This window comes from Chiloscyllium punctatum, chromosome 8 (assembly GCF_047496795.1).
Source record: "Chiloscyllium punctatum isolate Juve2018m chromosome 8, sChiPun1.3, whole genome shotgun sequence".
Lineage (NCBI taxonomy): Eukaryota > Metazoa > Chordata > Chondrichthyes > Orectolobiformes > Hemiscylliidae > Chiloscyllium > Chiloscyllium punctatum.
In genome coordinates, this window is record NC_092746.1 from 81,313,042 (window position 1) to 81,337,664 (window position 24,623).

Genomic DNA, 24,623 nt, shown 5'->3' on the forward strand with positions numbered 1-24,623 from the left:
TTTGTTGTCATGTGTACTCAAGTACAGGGATAAGGAGTACAGGGGAAAGTGTACAATGAGACCATTCGCAGTGCCAGTTGAGATACAAAGTAGAAAAGTAGTATAAGATAGAAAAATAAAGTTAAAAATGCAGCACTGCAGTCCTTCTTAAGTGCTTAGCCATGCTGCATTTACACACTGCATAAGTATTCAAACTTCTCCCTGCTGGACTCCATCTCCTCTGCATTGGGCTCACTCTCCACCACGTTCAACACCATCACAGATGCGGGAAGACCTTGGGCTCCTTGCTCTACTGCCACTGTAGATGCTGGAGCACCTCTATTGCTACTGCATTGGGCTTGAACTCCTCTGCGCTGTCTTGCTTTCCCCTGAGCTGGGCCTGATCTCCCTTGTGCTGGGCTCGATCTCCATTGCACTGCACCAAAGTTGAGTTCCTCTACCACTCTCAGTGGAAGGAACCTTGCCTTAAACACAATAGATATATTGAAGCCGCCAATCTCTCCACAGAAGGTAAGTAGATTAAAATAAGAGAAATAAAAATTAAAGAACAGTAATACATTATATTCACACCAAATGTCAACATGAGGAATGTTGAGCCGTGAAATGACCTTACAAAGGATCTAATGTAATTTCAGTTATAGTTGTTCGGGGATGTGGTGATGAGCCTATCTGTAAAACATGTGTAAATGGGATACGTGTGATGGAATGCTGGTTAGCTGGCACCACCAGAAACATGGATTAATAGATTAATGATCACATTTGTTGCTTGTGAGAGCTGCTATATCCACTGGCTGCAAGACTGTCTTATTTGCCTATATCCAACAACTGTTCTTTGAGGGTCTTGTGGTATGGTGATCATCTTCCTGCCTTTATACCAGAAAGTGCAGGTTCAAATCTTACCTGGGTTATGAGAACAGTCAAAATAGGTTGCTGTAAGAAAAATGAAAATGATTGACTTCTACTAGCACTTGGCAAATATGAAGTACTGATGTCATGATAAGGTACTTCATAAATGTCCTGCTATTGGAATGTGATCCTTTGAAATATCTAATCTAGCAAGATGGACACTATTTGGTAAGCGGCATTAAAGCAATACATGGGAAATTTGGCTAGTCAAAGGTTCAGTGGTAATATTTAAGCATCCCTCTTTAATTTAGAAAGTGCTTCATTGAAGCTAAAGCACTTCCTGTTAGCTAATTTTAGTAAAATGTTAGGCAACTAAGTTCAGAGGGTGGGAGCAGATGCAGTGTCTGCATGTGGGGGCTTTCACATTTGAGGAGACAGTGAGGTCTGCAGATGTCGGAGATCTGTGTTGAGAGTGTGTTGCTGGAAAAGCACAGCAGGTCAGGCAGCATCTGAGGAGCAGGAAAATCGACATTTCGGGCCGGAGCCCTTCTTCAGGAATGAAGCTGGGAGCCTCGGGGGTGGGGAGATAAATGGGAGGGGTGGTGGGATTGGGGAGAGGTAGCTGAGAGTGCAATAGGTGGATGGAGGTGGGGGTAAAGGTGATCAGTCGGAAAAGAGGGTGGAGCAGATAGATGGGAAGGAAGATTGGGACGGGTCATGAGGGCAGTGCTGAGTTGGAAGGTTGGAACGGGGGTAAGGTGGGAGGAGAGGAAATGAGAAAACTTGTGAAGTCCCCACCGACTCCTATGGTTACATGGATTATGCCACCTCCCACCCTACCTCCTGAAAGAATGCTTTCCCATATTCCCAATTCCTACGCCTCCGCCGTATCTGCTCCCAGGAGGACCAGTTCCACCACAGAACACACCAGATGGCCTCCTTCTTTAAAGACTGAACTTTCCCCTCCCATGTGGTTGAAGGTGCCCTCCAAGGCATCTCGTCCACATCCTGCACCTCCGCCCTCAAACCCTACCCCTCCTACTGTAACAAGGACAGAAGCCCTAGTTCTCACCTTCCACCCCACCAACCTTCGCATTAACCACATCATCCGTCGACATTTCCACCACCTCCAAACGGACCCCACCACCAGGGATATATTTCCCTCCCCACCGCTATCCGCTTTCCGTAAAGACCATTCCCTCTGTGACTACCGGGTCAGGTCCACAGCCCCCAGCAAGCCACCCACCCCTCCTGGCACCTTCCCCTGCCACCGCAGGAATTGCAAAACCTGCGCCCACATCTCCTTCCTCACTTCTGTCCAAGGCCCCAAAGGAGCCTTCCACATCCATGAAAGTTTCACCTGCACTTCCACACATGTCAGTTATTGTATCCGTTGCTCTCAATGTGGTCTCCTCTACACTGGGGAGACCGGATGCCTTCGCGCAGAGCGCTTTAGAGAACATCTCCAGGACACCCGCACCAACAAACCCCACCGCCCCATGGTTGAAAATTTCAACTCTCCCTCTGACTCTGCCGAGGACATGCAGGTGCTGGGCTGCCTCCATCGCCACTTCCTCACTACCCGACACCTGGAAGAAGAATGCCTTATGTTTCGCCTCAGGACCCTTCAACCCCAGGGCATCAATGTGGACTTCACAAGTTTCCTCATTTTCCCTCCCCCCAGCTTACCCCAGTTCTAACCTTCCAGCTCAGCACTGCCCTCATGAACTGTCCCACCTGTCAATCTTCCTTCCCACCTATCTGCTCCACCCTCCTCTCCGACCTATCACCTTTACCCCCACCTCCATCCACCTATTTCTCTCTCAGCTACCTTCTCCCAGCCCCAGCCCTCTCCCATTTATCTCTTCACCCCTGAGGCTCCCAGCCTCATTCCTGATGAAGGGCTCTGGCCAGAAACATTGGTTTCACATTTGAGGCAACTTCTGCATTTTGCCCTTGAGTAGAAATTAACTTTTTTCTATGTCTTTTCATTAAATCCTCAACTTGCCCTGTAATATCCCACTTCTAATTCTCCTCTCCAAACTGAAAAGCTAGACAGTGCATATTTCAGCATCAAGTTTACACAGTGAACAAATGACTGGTGCTCTATTTACAAGAATGCACCATGAATGCCTGGCAGTGTTGCAAGGCTTCCGGGCAAACCTGAATAAATATATACAAATATATAAATCAGTAAATCCAACAAAGCAACTGGAATGGGCATGCATAATAAGCACGGCTCTGTGAACAAAATACATGCCATTCTAAATGACAAATCTAAATTTTTAGCATTGGACCTGCCACTCAGCACAGCATGACTAAACAGTCTTACTGGAAAGCAAGTTAAAAACAATTTGTCAGCCTTGTGTAAGAGCAATGGGTGCCAGATGACATATCTAATAGGGTTCATCCTCACGAGTCATTGCCTTTGTGTATATAATGGCTGCTCAAAATGCACAAAAGTGATGTTCCTTTGCATCCAAAGTTATCTATGACTGGTTCTGCACAACATGAATAGGAGGACTCCTAAAGATTTTGGAAGACTGTACATGACATGCATATTGGTAGCAATATAGTGCCCATGTGCTCATTTAATATTGCTGGCCTGGTCAACAATGCATCACTGAAGAAGGTCATAGACCTTGAAATAACTCCTGGGAGGCTGGTATCCCATCACCAAGTCACGCTTTATTTACGCATGGAAAGTCCTTGACACTGATCCAGTTTCCTCGGAGCTAGCTCTCTGAGTGAATGGAACCTCTGTCACTCCTGTTGATATCGGCCAATCAGGGCTCCTTGGTTGGACCAGATTAACAGTCTCAATCAGTGACCTCATATTCTACGAGGTGAACCTGGCTGAACTCGTTACAATCACTACAGATCTATTCACTGCACCCTAGATCATAGAGATCTAGACCTGCCTCCATTATGTAAATCAGTATTTATTGAAATGTTAAGTTTTAACAGCAGTGTGAATACACTAGCGAGGGTACACAGGAGATTTACCAGGGTGTTGCCTCAGCTGGAGAATTTCAAATATGAAGAGAGATTGGACAATCTGTGGTTAGCTTCTGTAGATCAGAGGAGACTGGGAGGGGACATGATTGAGATGCATAAAATTATGAGCGACATAGACAGGAAGAAACGTTTCCCCTTGATCGAGGGATCAGTGACTGGGGACATAGATTTAAGGTAAGGGGCAGAATGTGTAGAGGAGATGTGAGGAAAAACATCTTCGCCTGGAGAGTGGTGGGAATCTGGAACTCACTGTCAGAGTGGGAAGGGCAAAAGCCATCATAACATTTGAGAGGTTTTTAGATAGGCACTTGATATGCCAAGCGTACAAAGCTGTGGGGCTAAGTGCTGGAAAATGAGATTAGGATAGTTAGATGGTTGCTTTTGAGCAGCATGCAGTGGGCCTTTTCTGTGCTGTAGGTCTCTAAAATTCTCTATGATTCCATGACTCTGAATAAAATGCATCAAAGCCATTCTGTCTGATAATAGCTAGATTGTTTCACACAGTATAATGCTCAAACTTGTGACAGGCCCTAAGGTGGAGAGTCTTGGTCCAGATAAGGGCAGGCTACTTCAGACTGTCCTGGAAGGGTAAAATATATCAAAAGTGAGAGCAACAGCTGAAGTTAGCTGTTCCACACTGTCACTATCAGTAGCAACACAGTGATGTTTACCATTATCAGGATACTGCCCTCAGGACAAAAATACATTCTGCCTTTGAGACAGAATGAGGCAAACCATCCTGGTAGTATTCTGGGTTGGTTGCCTGACAGACAGCAGTGATGGTACCAGCAGAGGTCACCCAGGGAGAGGTCATACTCCATGCAACCACTGTCACTACTTCAGGCTGACATCCGAGGAATCCTAGTAATCTCTCAGAGAGCAAATTGATGTGACATTCTGCCGTCCCCTTTTTAACATTATTTTTTGCAACCATCATAACTGTATGAGCTTTCATAACTTTAACATGACTTCAGTCTGCACCTTCACAACAGCCTTAAGTGGCTTTTGCTTGTGCTACATTGGAAGTTGAGACATCGGCCATCAGAGGCTTTGTTGGGGCTAGTTCTGCAATTATAGCAGTGAAGCTAACAATCATCAAGATGCAATTATATATCTAAGCTTTATAAAATAAACTTCTTGTCTTTGGTCACAGTCCATAATAGTGCATAATTGATAACAGTGAGAAAGAGTTGATAGTTCAGAGTGAATATATTGTAACAAAGCTCAGTGCAGGTAGAAGAAATCCTCCAAGGCTTGAAACAAATGGACTCCAAGCTCTGTGCAAAGCATTAGACCACATTGGTGCCAGACTCCTGAGTGCTTCTTGGCAGCAGGCATTCTGGCAGACATGCAGAGCCCAAAGCTTTTCATTGGGCCTACCATCAGGCATCGTTTGTGGGATGCCCTATTAAAGGGCTCATCGATATCCTCTGCAGCGGAGGTCATGTACAACCCCATGAGATGGTAACTCATGCTATCCTTGTCTTCTGCACCAGCTACAGGTTGCTTATGCTTGGTGTTCAACACGTGCATATCCTGCCTCTGAAGCTATCTACTAAATTATGCACCGCATCAGTATCTGAACTTGTGGTTACAAGTATGAGAATGAGTGACAGTGCTTTGTCAGCATTGTCACCTTGTTCTTCAGTCTCCTACTTTTCCTTACTTAGCTTCTGTGGCCAGGTTGCAGTACTTTTGTTCTTGAAGGAAGGAAGGCGCAAGGGAAAGGTTATACACCATCTGCAGTTTGTAACTCAGAAGGGTTTGTGTGTTCGGGGGAAATGGGTATGGGAAGGAAGTTTTTTTTAAGATTAGATTCCCTACGGTGTGGAAACAGGCCCTTTGGCCCAACAAGTCCACACTGACCCTCTGAAGAGCAACCCACCCAGACCCATTCCCTTACATTTACCCCTGCACCTAACACTATGGGCAATTTAGCATGGGCAGTTCACCTGACCTTCACATCTTTGGACTGTGGGAGAAAACCGGAGCACCCGGAGGAAACCCACACAGACGTGGGGAGAATGTGCAAACTCCACACAGACAGTTGCCCGAGGTGGGAATTGAACCCAGGTGCTGTGAGGCAGCAGTGCTAACCACTGAGCCACCGTGCCACCCATTTGGGATGAGAATTAAATCATCTTCTGTGGTTTCCGTATTGCCACTGGACAGGGCATCAGAAATGGCCACTCCAGTGATCACCATGCCTTCCATCAGGGTTTAGGCATAACGGCATTCTTGCCCCCAACTGGTATAACATCTGCTGTCTCTGGTTGTGTACCTTGTCCTGCAAGAGAGTGTGTAGCATGTCATTGAGTGTGGTTCAATCTGTTTGGGTGAGACAGCAGACATGTTGGATAGTTGGCAATGTGTGCTACCTGTGAGATGCAGTTTTGGAACTTGCGGAGTAGTTAAGTGCATGAGAATGTACTGAGATATGAAGGATAGGCGTCAGTGGTGTGATGTTTACACATTGTTTATTGGCTATAAATAAGAACTTGTGTAGTTTAACCCTGAAATTAATTCTTCCCTATAAAACAAAACAGAGTTGAGAGGTCAGATGACTTCTGATTTCCTGCCAATACACATGGAACTACAAGATCCCTGAGTTAATCTTTATGTCTCACCGAGTCTTGATAAAGTAATTAAAATGCAAACAACCTTCTGTTCATTTCTTTGAGATGTCATTAAAAATTCAAATGGCCTCGCCTATGATTAATGGCTGCACTTCTTCAACTAATTAAAACGATGGGTTTCACAATACAGTTGCAGACTGTTTGGCTTCAGACTTAACAAATCTAAAATTGTGTGTGAAAATCTTGATTTACCAAGATGTCAAATGATAGGTTCATCAACTTGATTGCCGGTCAGTATTGACCAACTATCAAAAACTACTTTTGAGGACAACAGAAAGAGATGCTGATTCTGATAGGTGGATTTAAAAAGGTACATTTGAAATGGGGAAGACAGATATGCCTATGCTAATGAAGTGAAAAGATCATGACTAAGAAAACACCAGCAGGCAGAGACTTCATACCTGAGCAGACATTTCCAGGAACTCACTACAGGGCTTTGTTCTCCACTGTGAGTGGAGTCAAATAGGAGGCATCTGCTTCTGAAAACAAATCAATGGCGAAATTACGAGAGATTTCATAGAACCGTAGAATCCCTACAGTCTAGAAACTGTAGGCCATTTGGATCATCAAGGCAACACCAATCCTTCAGAGAGCATTCCACCTAGACCCACGCAACTTCCCAATCCCTGTAACCCTGCATTTACCAAGGCTAATCCACTCAACCTACACATCCCTGGGCACAATGGGCAATTTAGCATGGTTAATCAACCTAACCTGCACACTTTGGACTGTGGGAGGAAACCCACGCAGACAGAAGGAGAATGTGCAAACTGTACGGACAGTCACCCAAGGGTGGAACTTCAGTGGACAAGGAGGGGTTACAGGCCTACATCATTTCAAGTCTTCAAGTCTAATGTGAGGTGATTTCATTGCAGCATGAAGAATCCTCGGAGAGTTCAACAGGATAGATACAGGAAGGATGTTGCCCTTGGCTGGGGATTCTAGAATCAGATGACACAAAAAACACCAGCAACTGAGATGCTGAAGATCTGAAAGCAAAACAACTGAAGAAACTCAGCAGGTCTGGCAACATCTATGGAGAGAAAGTAGAGTTAACATTTCAGGTCCAGTGATCCTTCTTCAGAATTGATTATAGCTCAGAAAATGTTAGCATATATATACTAGAGGAGGGGTTGGTGGGGAGAGAAAGTGTACATGATAGATGGAGGATGTGGCCCAGATAGACAGAAAACAGACTTGACTTTTTCTCCCCTGGTCAAGTCCCTTCCCACTTGCATCTGCGATTCTTCTGACAATGAAGAACTTACTTCAGTTTCAGAATTTCCAGTTTGCAGGCTCCAGGCACCTTCTCTTTACCATGGATGTATAATCCCTTTCCACGCCCACCCCCATTCAGGATGGTCTCAGGGCTGTCCACTTCTTCTTGGAGAAAGGGCCTGAACCATCCACTTCCACCACCAGCCTCCTCCCCATGGCTGAGCTTGTCCTAACCTTGAACAACTTCTCCCTTAACTCTTCTCACCTTCTTCAGGTCAAATGGGTAGTTGTGGGTCTCTGCATGGGCCCCAGTTATGCCTGTCCCTTTGTGGGGTCCATAGAACATTCCTTGATCCAGTCCTATTCTGGCCCCCACCTGCAACTCTTTCTCCAATATAGCGATGATATCATTGGTGCTGCTTCTCCTTCTTATCTGGAATTGGAAACATTCACCAATTTCCATGCCGTCTCACCTTCTCCTACCCCATCTCTTATTCCTCCCTTCCCTTCGTAGACAATCCGTTTCCATTTCTGGGGATAGCCTGGCTACCAATATTCACTACAAACCACTGACTCCACAGTAACACTGACGGTACATCCTCACACCCTGCTTCCTTTCAAGATTTTATTCTGTTCTCCCAGTTGCTATGTCTTTGTTGCATCTGTTTGAATGATGACATCTTCAACAAGGAGTCTTCAAAATGTCCACCTTCTCCCTAAACCAAGGATTCCCCAGCACCATGGCTGACTGGGTCCTTAACTATGTCCAACCCATCTCCTGTGCTTCGGCCCTTGCTGTCTCTCTTCCCTCCCACAGCAGATCTCTCTTGTCCTCACCTAGCATCCCACTAGCATCCACAACCAAAGAATCATTAGACGCCATTTCCGCCACCTCCTTCGGGATACCATCACCAGACACGTATTCCCCTCCCCTCACTCGTCAGCCTTCCACAGGGACCTTTCCCATTGGGACACCCTGATCCACTCATCCTTCACTCCCAACAAGCCCCCACAGTCTCACAGCAACTTCCCCTGCAACCGCAGATGGTGTAACATCAATCTGTTTACTTCCTCCCTCCTCACTATCCAAGGTCCCAGACACATTTTCTAGTTAAAACAGTGCTTTACCTGCACTTATAGAGTCATAGAGATGTACAGCATGGAAACAGACCCTTCGGTCCAACCTGTCCACACCGACCAGATATCCCAACCCAATCTAGTCCCACCTGCCAGCACCCAGCCCATATCCCTCCAAGCCCTTCCTATTCATATACCCATCCACCAATCTAGTCTACTGCATTCACTGCTCACAATCTGGACTGTTCTACATGGAGGACATGATTAGATTAGATTAGATTAGATTAGATTGGATTACAGCGTGGAAACAGGCCCTTCAGCCCAACAAGTACACACCGACCCGCCGAAGCGCAACCCACCCATACCCCTAACCTAACACTACGGGCAATTTAGCATGGCCAATGAAGAGCAGACTGATGACCACTTCACAGAACACCTACCTTTAGTATGCAAAAATGAACCTGAGTTTCCAGTTGCCTGCCATTTCAACACACCACCCTGGTCCCTGGTCAAAATCTCCATGCTAAATTGCCCGTAGTGTTAGGTGAAGGGGTAAATGTAAGAGAATGGGTCAGGGTGGGTTGCTCTTCAGAGGGTTGGTGTGGACTTGTTGGGCCGAAGGGCCTGTTTCCACACTGTAAGTAATTGAACATAAATCTAACCTCTGTCTCAGGTTTGCTGCAGTGTTCTAATGCCACTCAGCGTAAGCTGGAAGAACACCACCTCATCTTCCACTTGGGATCCTACAACCTCTGCACTCAATATCGGGTTTAATAATTTTAGGAACTGAGCACCTTTTCCAATCTTCTTATCTCAACCCCCAAACACCAAGACCTATCATCACATGGACAGTAACCACACACAGCCACATGCCAGTCACTAACAGTCCCCATTATCAGCAATTCAATCTCCCAGGTTGACCTTTACCCATTCTTTTGTCTGCTCAACTGGGCTCCATCTCCACCCATCATTCACTCTTTTCCCCCCCCTACTTCCACCCCTCCTTGAGCAAAGATACCAATCTTTTCCAAGCTACTATTTGTTCTGAAGAAGGGTCACTGGATCCAAAAGGTTAACACTTTTGGACGTAGGTTTGCTCGCTGAGCTGAAAGATTCATTTCCAGATGTTACGTTACCTTACTAGGTAACATCTTCAGTGGACCTCATGTGAAGCAATGCTGAAAATTCCTGCTTTCTATTTAAATGTTTGGGTTTCTTTGGGTTGGTGATGTCATTTCCTGTGGTGATGTTATTTCCTATGATGAAGTCACTTCCGGTTCCTTTTCTCAGGGGGTGGTAAATGGGGTCTAACTCGATATGTTTGTTGATAGAGTTCTGGTTGGAATGCCACGCTTTTAGGAATTCCCATGCATGTCTTTGTTTGGCTTGTCCTAGGATGGATGTGCTGCCCCAGTTGAAGTGGTGTCCTTCCTCATCTGTATGTGAGGATACTAGTGAGAGAGGATCATGTCTTTTTGTGGCTAGTTGGTGTTTGTGTATCCTGGACACTGCTTTCTTTCCACAGATGCTGCCAGACCTGCTGAGGTTTTCCAGTAACTTCAGATTTTGTTTCTGATTTCCAGCATCCATGTTATCTGCTTTTTTAATGCATCAAGACAGAGACCAGGTGTGGGATTCTGGTCCTTTTGGGTGGTAGGGTTCAAAGGTGGTTTTGAAGTTGACTGGCTCCGGTTTGTTGCAGGGTATCTTATTGATGATACACGAGTGCAAGTGGCGGGGGACTGAATGCTTCATGTCATGATGAAGTGCCTAAATTCACTGATCTGAATTTTCCTTTGGATGGCAGCAAGGTTCTTGAATATTGCTGAAGCATTTGGTTCTGAAGAAGGTCACTAGATCTGAAATGTTAACTTTGCCTTCTCTCCATGGATGCTGCCAGGCCTGCTGAGATTTTCCAGCAATTTCTGTTTTTGGATTTGAAGCTTCACTCAATCTCGGATTCACCAATGTCACCCGTGTCTAGTAAACAAGCAAAAAGAAACAATGATTTAGAGGTGCCGATGTTGGACTGGGGTGTACAAAGTTAAGGATCACACAACATCAAGTTATTGTTCAACTGGTTTATTTGGAAGCACTAGCTTTCAGAGCGCTGCACCCTCAGGTGTTGTGTTTCAAAAAGAGTAACAAGCTCTCTATCAGCTGCAATTTCAAGATTGCCAATTGACACTAAATAAGGAGTAATCGCTTTCTAGGAATGGATTCCATAACCTGACTCCCTACTATAATCAGAACTCATCAGTCTGTAAAACCAAAAATGTGATTACATGTAACAAGAGATACACTGTTGGTAATGTTATTGTTTTCTCATCACAGTTTCTTGAGGAGCTGTAAAATCGCATTTCATGACATACCTAAATTAGATTGAACAGTGAAACACGTTTTATGCAAGAATACCATGACAGTTCCAGAAGCATCTCAAATGTTTTAAGACAGCTTTACATGAACTGTCGTATCATATCACAGACATTTATTTCAGGTGTATAAAAGTGAATTGTATGGAGAAGTATTAAAGCTGATGCTAAAGTAGAATGATCCTTTGCAGTTCACATTTCCAGGCTGAAAGGGAGAATGCTAATATTGAGCAAAGTTATGTGCCAAGTGGAGCTCCTTGATCAAGAAGACCAATAGAGGACTTAATAGAAATGAAATTTCATTGCCATGCCGTCATGTATTCTGTCTGCAAGATTGTTATCTTTAGAATATTATACTGAGTGCTTAATGCAGTTCATTAGGGAAATGCACATTGAACACAGTTACTATCCAAGTTTCATGAAGCGTTTGAAAAAAATGTCACTAAAATAATATTCACAGGGCACTTCAGAATCAATTACTTTGGAAAGTAATTGGCTCTGTTATATAATTAAATGCATTTTGCATACATGATCACAAACACCGGAGATGAACGAACCATCTGTGCATTCTTATAGCTTGTTAGTGGAAAATGATTACCCAAGACACCAGGAAGAGTTCTCTGCTTTTTTCTCAAATAACATGGTGGGTGTTTTTTGCACGCCTGAATAAGCATGTGGTGCTTCATTTTAATGTTTCATTTGAAAAATTGCACCAAAGAACAATAACTGGGAAACTGAAAAGTATAATTGTAAAATTTAGAAAGAATTGCAAAATTAGAAAAAGTGACCAGAAAATAAAAAGTTGAATTGAATTAGCTTTATTGTCACATGTACTCAATTAATACAGTGTAAAGTTTATAATTCACCACTTATAGCACCATCTTAGATCCAAAAATACCTAGGTACAGCTTCTTTACTACAAGGTCTTAGAAAATAGAGAAATAAATTGTCCAAAATTGCAGAAATTAAAGTCCAGAACAGCGATCTTCCAACCGTACCATGCTGGCACCTTGTGTCCAGTCTGCCCTGGCTTCAGACTGTGCTGGACTTCACCTATAAACCCCAAAACAAAGCTAAATTGATATTCCATTCCCAGGGTATACTGGGGACAAGCACTTTGCAAAGAAGTGAATTCTGTTCTTTATAAAGAGCTTTTATAAGGACAGCTGGATTTATATAAAATCAGGAATTGGATTAAAGATTATTGTTATTTGGTCACAACAAAAACTTGTACAATTGTAGAAATATCCCCTTGTTCCTGTACTCAAATCCCATTGCAAGAAATGCCAATTTGCCATTTGCCTTCTGAATGGATTTCTGTACCTGCATTCTAACCAAATTCCACATCTTTTAAAAAATAGTCTGCTCTTACTCTTATAACCAAACTGAATAATCTCATACTTCCTTTCATTACACTTCAACTGCTATCTTGTTGGCCACTTAGTCAACCTGTTCATATCACACTCAGATTCACAACTTCACAATTTATACATGCTACTTTCATCTAAGTCAGTAATATAGGTTGTAAATAGCTGAGTCCTCTCTACCAATCCATGTAGCACTTCACTAGTCACAGGTTGCCATCCTAACAATTCCTCTTTTATACCTGCCTCTTGTTTCCTGCTAGTTGACCAATCGTTGATATGAGCTATTATCCATTTGTGTAGCACCTCATTGAATGTGTTTTTTGGAAATCCAAATAATCCTTCAACTGGTTCCCCTTTGATTTAATTCTTCAAAAACCATGAAGACATTTGTCCTAACAGGAGTTACCCTTTTGTAAAACTGTGTTGACTTTACTTATAGTGCTATAATTTTGTGAATGTGTTGTTAAAATTTCCTTAAAAATAAATTCCAGCACTTTCTTAACAACTGAAGTCAGGCTAACTGGTCAATGCTTCACTTTTTTCTCTTCCTTTCTTGAATAATCATATTTACTAACTCCTAATCTCCTTGAACAATTCAAGAGTCTGAGGATTTTTGGAAAATAATAGCCAACCCATCCAACAGTGAAGCTTTCTCTTTTAGAATCCTGGGATGTAGGCCAGTTGGGATTAACAAATTTTAGTCCCTTAAATTTCCCTAGTACTTTTTCTTTGTTCATATTAATTTACACAACTTTGCCACTTTTTAAAAATCATTTGTCTGCCCTGTATTTCTTGTGTGAAACCTGGGTCTTTTGCTTTGAAGGTAATAATTGTTTGATGTCTGTACTATTTCCTTGTACCCCATAATATTTTTTCCTGTCTCTGCTTCTAAGCCACTAACATTTACGTGTACTGCTATCCTCCTTTCTCATATATTTGTAAAACGTTTTACAATTTATTTTTATATTTCAATCAACTTTGTGTTCAGTCAATTTTTTTCTCTTATCAACTTTTTGTTGATTTTTTGCTAGTTTCTGAAATGCTTTCAATTCTCAGATTATTTCATGATTTAGAGATGCTGGTGTTGGACTGGGGTGTACAAAGTTAAAAGTTCACACTGTAACCTTTTGCTATAAATTCTGTGTCTTACAATTGTGTACTCCACTACCACCTGATGAAGGAGCGTTGCTCCGAAAGCTAGTGCTTCCAATTGAACCTGTTGGACTATAACCTGGTATTGTGTGATTTTTAACAGATTATTTCATATTCTTTGAAACCTTTTGAAACCTCTCCTTTTGATCTGATATTATCCTTAAGCTTCTGTATAAGTCATGGATAGATCTTTCTGGCCGAGGTTTTGTTTTCAAATGAACCTATTTATGTTGAATATTTGGAATTATTTTGTTAAATCTTTTCCACTGTTTATACATGCCATGCTTTTTAGTTTATTTGCGCAATCATTCTTAACCAGCATCCCCCTACGTAATTGCCTTTGTTTAAGTTAAATTATCACAGTATGTTGCTTTCAAATCAAATATAAACTTCAATTACATAAAACCATGAACTCCCAGTGGATGTTTTACTGCGTCATTATTAATTAACACAGCCTCTTTGTGCAACGTTAAATCTAAAGTAGCTTTATCCATTGTTTTTCTACACTGAATTGTTCCAGGAAGCTGTCACAAAACTTTCAAAAATTCATTTTCTAGCTCACCCTTGTCACTTTGATTTGTCTAGTCTATATGAAAATTACACTCTCCCACAATTATGGTGCTGCCTTTGTTAAATGCTCCAATAATTTCTTGATTCATATTTGTCCAACAGCTTAACAATCAGGATGTGTAGAATCTATTCTCACCAACATTTTCTGTTCTTGCTATTCCTAATCTCAAACCAAACCGAGTTTACTTCATAATCTTCAAAGAGAGTATATTTCCTCACAAATGTCCTTATGTCATCCTTTATTAACAGGACTACCCTATGTCCGTTGCAATTCTGTCTGTCTGTTCAAAATATTTTATGCTATGGAATATTTAGATCCCAACTTTGCTGAGTTGGTAGCCATGTCAGTGTAGTTGTGATGAGATCAAAAACAATCACTATTTTTATTTTCAATATTTTTGTACCATATTTTAATTTGCACTTAAAGTCTTCAAACATTCTCACCAAACAATGTTCCCTGTTGCACCTTGTTGGTTCCTTATCGAATCACAACAACTGGATCCTCCCCCTCCCATTCCAGGATCACCCCAGGCATAAAGATATTTCTTTACTCCTGACCCTGGGCTGGCAGAGAAAATCTTCAGATCTCCTAGCCATGACAACAGGAAACAGAATTCATCCCTGACTATCCTGTTGCCTGTCAGCATCATAAACCTGTGAACAAGGAACAAGAGTACGCCATTTGGTCCTTCCAGCCTGTTCTGCCATTCAATAAGCTCATGACTGCTGTGTTTTTAACTGTAGCTCTCCATTCTGGCATACCCTAGAGAAGCTTTTATCCTCTTAGTTATCAAGAATCTATCTACCTTTGCCTTATAAATGTTTAACGATTCTGCCTTTTGGAGGAAGAGAATTACAAAGACACTTGACCCTCTGAAAGAAAAAAAACTGAACTTTATCTTCTGGTGCGACACCCTGATCTTGAAATTATAACCCCTAATTCAAAATTCTTCGAAAAGATGAATCCTCCTTTCCACATCAACCTGCCCAAGTCCCCTAGGATCTTATATCTTTCAATAATTCACTTTAAACTCTTGTAGGGGATATAGGACGATCCCTGTCTAACCTTTCCTCATAAGGTGATCCACTTATTCCAGGTATTTGTCCAATAAACCTCCAAACTGCTTCCAATGCATTAACATCCAAAGGGAATCTAGAAGTTGTGGTCTGAGTTATCCTATTGGTCCACATGCTGCATCTGATCAGTGCCTTGCTGATGGATTAAACAATGGAATGGTGCTAATCCACTAACTGCAGCAGAACACAATGTGGTTGATGCATTCAGAACATCAGTGAATTTGTAACAGTATAGTAAATGATGATTATTCATGAGAAACCTCTCTGGCTCTGAAAACTTAATTTGACAAATATTTAGAAGGTAATGTTGGTAGTTTAAAACATGGCTTTTTCTTTTACTTTTTTCTATATTTCTCTCTGTCTCTTTCTCTCTGTCTATTTCTGAGTTCTAATTTTCTTCTATACATAATTTACTGCTAGTAACATTCACCCCAGTAACATTTAAGTGTCAGGTCTTGAGCAGTTCTATAAAAATAACATTTAATCTAGTTTTTAAATCCTGGTTATTACACCCTTGTTTGGCATCTGTATATCATGATAAGAATTCCTTAATCTAAAGAGCTTCCCTGTTACAGTAAACTTTTTTATTAACTGGCACCTGTGGGACGTCTGGTTGATCAAATATTCCGGTTGCTCATGAGGAGCGCAAAATCAATATAAAAACGCACACTAAGTAATGGGAATGCAATGTGGGGGCATACTTTATTTACGGCAGGAATTACTGAAATACTAACTCAAATAAAACTTATTGGCAGAGAATGTTTTTGCTCGCACCCTTAACTGACGACTTGGATGTTACAGAGATTGCAATAATACAGTAAACTTCCAGTATTTCAGGTAAATAATATTTGCCGGTTTATCGAGAGTGCCAATTCATAAGGTGCTAGTTAAAATAAAGTTTGACGTACTTGTCCTGATTGTACACACATGCAGATACTGGACTTCAATTGGGGGACCTCAATTTAATGTCCGAACTGAAACACGACACTTCCGACCTTGCAGCACCTGGTACTGCACAGGATTGTCAGCTTTCATGTTTAAATATGCCATGTAGAATTGATGGCGTTTAGTATTTCACTGAACTGTGTGATCACTGGCAACACCATTTGGCTTCAAACAAGTACCAAAAAGAATGAATTACTTTGAAGCATATTGATCCCTGTTTTGTTGGCTAAGGCCTCAGTTTTATGTCACATGTAAAGATATTTTTCACCATAAATAGGTTATTCCAGACCAGCTGTCCATGATGCCGATCTAACAATTTTAAAGTACAAATTTATCCACAGGGTTACTTGGCAACCAGCTCCAGTTTTCAATGTTCCAATTCAGGTTGTAGAACAGTTATCAACTGAGTGATGTTGATACATGCATACTGATAGATAAGAGGAGCTACTTAAGGTCATAATCTAAACTGATCTCCATGAACATTCCTATTAACTGTATCTTCCTGTCTTTACTAAAATTTAGTAGCAGAATGGTTAGAAGTAAATAGTTATTTGATGATGGCGGAAAACACTAATGGACTGGCATCTGGGTTTGTGCTGATCTGAAGATCCTGTTCCTCTAGAAATAGATTAGTGAACATTATTGAGAATTGATGATAATAGCAAATTTTCATTTGAAGTCAGCAACGAGGAATTGATGCAGTATTCAGCACCTTGGAAGTGAGTCATTTATTCCAGTCAGACTTTGCGTCCGTTAATCAAAGGAAGATTTCAATGGATCATTAAACAGTGCAACACATCTATAGAAGGTTTCTGCTTGACAGCATGGGTGTAGCAAGTATTACTGTGTAGACTACAGTAGAGCACAGGTAGCTCTTCTATAATTTGATGGTTGCATTTTTGTGCAACCTGCGTTATAGAAAAAATGCGCTTTAGAAACAGTGCTTAAAGTGTTGGCGATGTAAACATGTTACAGCCAACACATTTGTAAAAGTTTGTGCTTTGGAAACAGTGTCCCTAATTCGTCAATTACATTACAGCCAATTCGCATTAAATGAGCACGTGTTATAATAGAATGACCTGCAGTGGAAAGCTGGAAAGACAGCCTAAGAGTGCTGAAGGACTAAATGGACTTAGTATTCATATGAGGTATTGTCCCAAACCTGGCAGTACCTCAACAGAATACAGGATACAGGAAGAAGTCACAAATGTCCAGAGAACAATGTGGAGATGGGCATGTATCCCAGGTAAGTTCAAAAATAGCGTTAGACTGACATGCAGAAGAGGTTAAAACAGCTGGAAAATAATAATGGAAGGATTGACAGTGAACCTAATGGAGCAAAAACAAAAATTCAAAAAACTCTTGAGGGGACACGGACACAAAATATTGACTCTGTTTTCTCACTACAGATGCTGCCAGATCTGCTGAGTTTCTCAAACATTTCTGTTTTAGTTTCAGAGTTCCACCATCCACAGATATCTTTGGTTTGTTATTTTATAATTAAATGGAGGTTGCCATATATATGATATTAAGTACTAACTAAGCAAATAATTTACAAATGTCAGAACGCCATGATATTTTTAACCCAAACTGACCTAGTCCACTGCAATTAAAACATGAAAAGAATTAATGATCTTGGTTTACAACTGGCATGTCAGGCTCACTGAAAAAAAACAGAAGATTATTGTTGTTCATACATTATAATAGGCAAATCTTAAACAATGCCACACACATTCTGTCAGTCAGTGTATTTCATATTCAAACAAATTCTCTATTAAGAATGGATTATCAACCAATTGGCCATGCAGAGATCCTTTCTCTCCCTCAGTAATTTGCTTTGACTTGACAGACCTTCTGAATGATTCTGTCTTTCTAATAGTGCTGGTTTCTTTCTCTGCCTCCCTGAGCCATAGGTTACTTCATGTTATGACACAGTGTAAACCCATCTGTTAATTTAAACCCAACACACAGAGAAGGTCACCTCATTCTGTAATCTGTTAAATTTTGAGTGGCAAAGAACTATCCTAGAGGTCACTACTTAAAGTAAAAATTGACAATTTTATTCTTTAAGTCCAACAGAGAATATTAAAACCAACAACTACTTACAACTCCTTTCTCTTAAATCTATCTTTTACCTCCCAGTGTACAATACTGGTCTAATAAATACCCTGATTAAGATTTCCAAAAAAAAAGTTCACATTTTAAAACCACTCCGCTTTGTCGCTTCTCCTTTGTAGATTTTCCTCTATAGATTTTTCTCCAGGTCGGCGTTGATGTTCTGCTGCACAAACTTCTTATGGACAGGTACCTTTCCGAGAACTCTTCAGCTAGCAGTCTATACGTGTGGATCTCCTTGGTAGTTCTTCCCCTAACTATTCAAAATATCTGGCTTTATACCCCAAAACATCAGATCACTTCATTGGTTTGATATCATCCCAAACAGTAAAATTCAAATTTGATTGGATTTTAGTATCTGGAGCATAATTTAAATTGATTGGTTGAATTTGAATTTGATTTTGCAACACATCTCCAACTATTTCTTTCATTCCCCTGTTAGATTTTAAAATCTTTCAGAACACTCTTTGCCAGCAGGAAATTTCAGCTCCCTTAAGGGTAGAGTACACGTCTACAACTTCATAGCACCTCGTTATGAGGTTTTGTTCCCCTCTTTTATCCTTGTTGACCTAAAGCACTGAACCATTCCCCTCAGAGGCTTCTTGGAGGCCTCATTTAGATACATGTAAACACATTTCCAGATGCTGTGATGCTACCCACAGAATTCAAAAATGAAACAAGGTCCTTCTTTCATAATCCACACAACAGAGAAGTAAAAATCGGAGCTATACCTGCTTCTATCCACTTTAGAACCCATGTTTTCAAATAGTGACAATAATATATCATAAACCCTCATCACAGCAACTTGCTTCTCTGTGCTTGGAGGCAGATTTTAAAGTAAAGGATTCAGATACCAATGTAGCTCGTTTAAACAAAACAGTATGTGATGTGAGGACTCAGTTTTGACAAGAATCAAAAGTTTGAAGATGGTCACTTGCTTGCAGCTGATTCTGCTGAACTGGCAGAAAATCTCCTGAACACAAGCAGATGTATGCAGCCAGATCTCAGAAGCTAGCCTGGTTCACTGATATAATTATGAGGATGTCAAATTCTGAGGTAAGTAGCTAGTTGAACCATAAGCAAGTCTGAAAGCTTCTACCTTTAGAGTGACCACGCGCCATTCTGATGATCATGAAATAGCTTATCCTTGTGTTAATGAAAATGAAGAGATATAGACCAGTTTCCTTAAATGACCAGATAGTTATAATCGCCACAGCTTTATCAGCACAGTCCTACTTAGGCCATGCCAGTGCTACTGTTTATTCCTGAATCAGTGTGTTGAAGTAGGACATCAGTGACGTTTGTAATTCTGTGATACATTCTAATTGTACTCGATCAGACTGGTGGCAATCGGCTATGACAAAAATAGTTGAGTATCATAATAACTTCTATCAGTTCTTTCTGTTTGATGTTCCTTGGTTGTATTTTAGATCATAGGAATTATCCAATTTAACTATGCGTTCCATTAGTGAAACATGGGGGTCTTAAACGGGAGAGGGTGATCAATATAATGGAGCAGGATGATTCAGGATAGGTAAACTGTTGCTTTTGCAACTATTTCCAATTAAGTAGGAAGAACTGATGACAACCTTCCTGCTGAGAAAACACACTGAGACCAGTAAGTGGCTATTTAATATATTTAATGAATGTTTTACAACTTACTAGGCTTTATATGGTTACTGCTGATATTCAATCAGCTTCAGGTGAATGTAACAGGTGTGCCTCCAGCCTTGTGGGTGGAAGTTAGCCACATTGCCTGAGTACCCTGTGCCCAAAGAAGAGACCCACCAGGGAATCCAGTGAAGATCCTCCTCCTGACGCCTGATGCTGTGCCTGTGCTGGCAACGCTGCTAAGGCTGGAGAGTATTGGATACTGCCAGAATCTGAATGGTCAGAGGCAGAGAGTCTCCTTGCAAGACCCAGAAGGCCAGTTGCTGACTACCCGATTGGAACTTAATACCAACAGAGCTGCCAGCTATTGGCACTGTGGAGTTGGCACTGACTCAGGAGTGGGTGGAAAGCCCATTGTGGTGATCACTAAATTCTACTCATGGTTATCTCACAGTGTGGTTGAAATAGGTATAATTCATTTTCAACTTTTGTCACTTCTTAACAGTGGATATTGTACTGTTTTATTAAGCATACAAGTATTCCTGCAATTTTTTCTATAATTAACTGTACAAGAATATCCACATCATTGCAACAACTATGGGAAAGTCAAACAGCATTTAAAACTTAGAATTCTTCCCTGCCTGATAACTGAACATTCTTATTCTCAAATAAAAGTAACACAGAATAATGTGCACAGAGAGACATGATGCTGGTTTGTTTCCACGAACATTTATTTATTCTGAACACTGAAGGAAAGTTATTGAAAGAGACTTTGGAGGGGGAAGGGTTTGAACTGGATAATCAATACTACAACTTGAAATGTGCTACATTACAGAGAATGTTATTTGTGTCATTTGTTTCTTTTCTGGTGAATTTGACATATTATTTGCATTGATCAGTTAGCTTTATTCTTCTTGTTAAACCACATGCTAATGTGTTCATAACTGCCATGGCACCCAAGCTTTATGTTCAGTTTTGCCCGTGACTAATGCACATTATGTTCCACGATGCCAATATGGAAGTAAAGTTGAAAAAAGTCAAAGCAGGTCATCTTACTAAAATAATCATCTCTTTGAGGAAGAAAAACCATTTTGTAAGACCCCCCAATAGACATAAGCTTTAGAAACAACTCAGAAGAACATGGCAACGACATGAGCTTGTGGAAGAACCTGCAAGTTCTGCCAGTAACCCTGCGGAGCACTTTTAATCAGCAGGTCAGAACAGTGACTCTCAGTGGTAACATTTCATGGTGTTTATACTGTAATAGAAGAGGTCAAGGTGCAAGAACAGAAGTGCAGCAACAGTTGCGTTTGTTTAAAAAAAGGTGAAGAGACATTTTAATCTGTTGTAAAGAAATATGATTTTAAACATCTGATTTAAAAGAACAAATAACAATTCATCCACCATTAAATTTGCACTTGGTCTGCTGACAGTATTGAATTTTAAACTTTTCAGAGATTGATACATTCCTGACCTGCTGGACTATCATAATAACTTAAACTGAACGTTGCATAGTAGTGATGTTTTGAAATGTGTTATCTTATCTCAGACAGCAGGAAATTTGATTCTGAGATTTTTAACATTGTCCAAGAGAGCCAATGCAGACCATAATTATTGCTGACAATTTCTAATTTCCTTAAAAAAGCTGTTTTTTGATGAGACACTAGCCTTCAGAATTCTTTTGCAGCACTTTTAGTGTCCGGTTGATTGCATATTGATATCTGATGCAGCAGGTGGTATAATTTCCTGCATGTTTAATGAAAGTGTCTTGTGGAAATGATGAATGTGTAGAAACTGTCAGTGGAAATCTACATTGTCTGTATTTGTGAGAAGGGCAATGCCCTCTGGCAGCATCATTTCAGGAGGAGTAATGTATATTGGATCACATGGAACCTTGTATGATTTGTACCAAGTCACACCACCTCTCCTATTATTGACAGTCTTCAGTCATTGGATCGGCTTTATCATTATTGTATCTATATTTAATATTATGTTTCTTGTTATATTGATTGTTGTCACATGTACTGAGATAGAGTGAAAAGTTGTTTTGCGTGCTATACAAGCAGATCATACCATACAAAATGCATCAGGGTAGCAGAACAGAGAGCAGAATACAATGGTATAGCCACAGAGAAGTTGAAGAGAGAGGTCTCAACGTTAATGTTTGAGAGTTCTGTTCAAAAGTCTGATCAAGTGGGGAAGAAGCTGTTCTTGAATCTATTCAAATGTGTATTCAAACTTTTATATCTTCTACCTGACGGAAGAGGATGGAAGAGAGTATAACCGGGGTGGGAGCAGTCTTTGATTATGTTAGACTACAAGACGGAGGAGCAGAAATTAGTCCATTCAGCCCATCGAGTCTGCTCCTGGCTGTTAAGTTTCTCAACTCCATTCTTCTGCCTTCTCCAAGTAACCTTTGATCCCCTTAACAATCAAGATCTTATCTATCTCTATCTTAAATACACTGAATGACCTGATTTCCACAGCCTTCAGTGGTAATGAATTCCCTAGATTCACCAGCCTCTGACTGAAGAAGTATCTCCTCATCTCCGTTCTAAAGAGTCTTCCCTTTACTCTAAGACTGTCCCCTCAGGTCCTAGTCTCTCCTGCTAATGGAAACATCTTTCTAACTTACACTCTATCCAGGCCTTTCAGTATTCTGTAATTTTCAATTAGATCCCCCCCCCCCCCCCAATCCTTCTAAACTCTATCCAGTGTCAACCCAGAGTCCTCAAACGTTCCTCATATGTTAAACCTTTTATTCCTGAGGTCATTTTCATGAACCTTCTCTGGACCTACTCCTGGGCCATTACATCCTTCCTGAGATAGGGGACCCATATCTGTTGGTTGCTTTCATCAGGCAGGGGGAAGTATAGATGGATGTCAACTCTTTTTTTTAAGCTTTTATTTAAATTTATTGTCTTTAGGCATATAGCATATGATGTTTGCTCGCTTATATGGGCATTTATTACAGGAAGATTCCAATGGACGGCTATCTTGTATGTTTGCCCAAATCTATGCAAAATGAGGGTTCTGTTTCATTAATGCAGAAGCAATATAGTATGGATGCTGGACAGTTGAAATAAAAAAGAAACTGACTGGTACACTAAGCAGGTTTGGAAGCATCTGTAAAAAAGAGAAACACTGTTAACTTTTTCACAGAATCTCAGAATTGTTAAATTGCAGAAACAAGATGTCCGTGAGTTTTCAGAACTGAGAAGAATAGAAATCGTGCTAATTTGCTCAACAAGTGATGGGGGAAAATTGGGAAGGAAAGGCAAGGTGTATAATAAGGTGGAAGGTAGGAGAGATTAGATAACAGAATGCTTCATGGTGCATGTTGAAGGGAGTGGAAATGGAACAATTAAGTGAAAGGATATGTCAAAGGAGGTGTGAATGGCAAGTTGCTGAATAGCTGCTACCTGAAGGCAAAGCAAAGGAAATAAGAGAAAAGCAAGAGAAGAAATCAAATCAGCAAATAAACAGGAAACTAAGTGGGGTCAGGAGTCTCACTTTTTTCCCCCAAGTTCCCTCGTTTTACGTAATTCCTCGAAAATTATTATATTTCTAAATTTGTCTCGTTCTGATGTAAGGTCATAGTTCTGAAATGTTGCCTAGACATTTAGAAGTTTGTAACAATGGACTGAGGCAGGGATTTGGAGGTTTGGGGGATGAATATTGGTGGAAGGCAAGTAAAGGAGTGCAGAAAGGTAGTGGTGATAGAGTAGGTCAAGTTTTGCACCTTCTCTAGTAAGTACGTCCACATACTGAATCAGAAAATCTTCTTATACACACTTAACAAATTCCTCTCCATTTGAACCCTTCACACTATAGCAGTCCCAGTCAATATTTGGAAAGTTAAAATTCCTGACCATCTCCACACTATTATTCTTACAGATAACTGAGATCTCCTTGCAAATTTGTTTCTGACTATTGGGGGGTCAATTGTAATTCTAATAAGGTGGTCATCCCATTCTTATTTCTCAGTTCCACCCAAATAACTTCCCTGGATGTATTCCCGGGAATATTTTCCCTAAGTATAGCCATAATGCTATTCCTTTTCAAAAATGTCACTCCCCCTCCTCTCTTGCCCTCCTTTCTATCCTTCCTATAGTATTTGTATCCTGGAACATTAAACTGCCAGTCCTGTCCATCCCTGAGCCATGTTTCTGTAATTGCTATGATATCCCAGTTCCATGTTCCGAGCCATGCCCTAAGTTCATCTCCTTCCCTGTTAGGCCTCTTGCATTGAAGTTGGCCAACAAGAATCCAGCAAACATATCTGAATTATGCTGAGATATATCACAGTGCAGACAGAAAATTGTGGGTGGCACGGTGGCTCAGTGGTTAGCACTGCTGCCTCACAGCACCAGGGTCCCAGGTTCAATTCCAGCCTTGGGTGACTGTCTGTGTGGAATTTGCACATTCTCCCTGTGTCTGCATGGGTTTCCTCTGGGTGCTCTGTTTTTTTCCCACAGTCCAAAGATGAATTGATCATACTAAATTGCCCATAGTGTTAGGTGCATTAGTCAGAGGAAAATGGGTCTGGGTGGGTTACCCTTCAGAGGGTCGGTGTGGACTTGTTGGGCCGAATGGCCTGTTTCCACACTGTAGGGAAT

General features: G+C 41.1%; 1 protein-coding gene across 1 annotated transcript in view; it reads left to right on the top strand.

Moving 5' to 3' along the window:
• The window catches only part of LOC140480696 (plexin domain-containing protein 2-like), a 415,414-nt gene that overhangs the window by 119,597 nt on the left and 271,194 nt on the right, over positions 1-24,623 (top strand). The window lies entirely within an intron of this gene.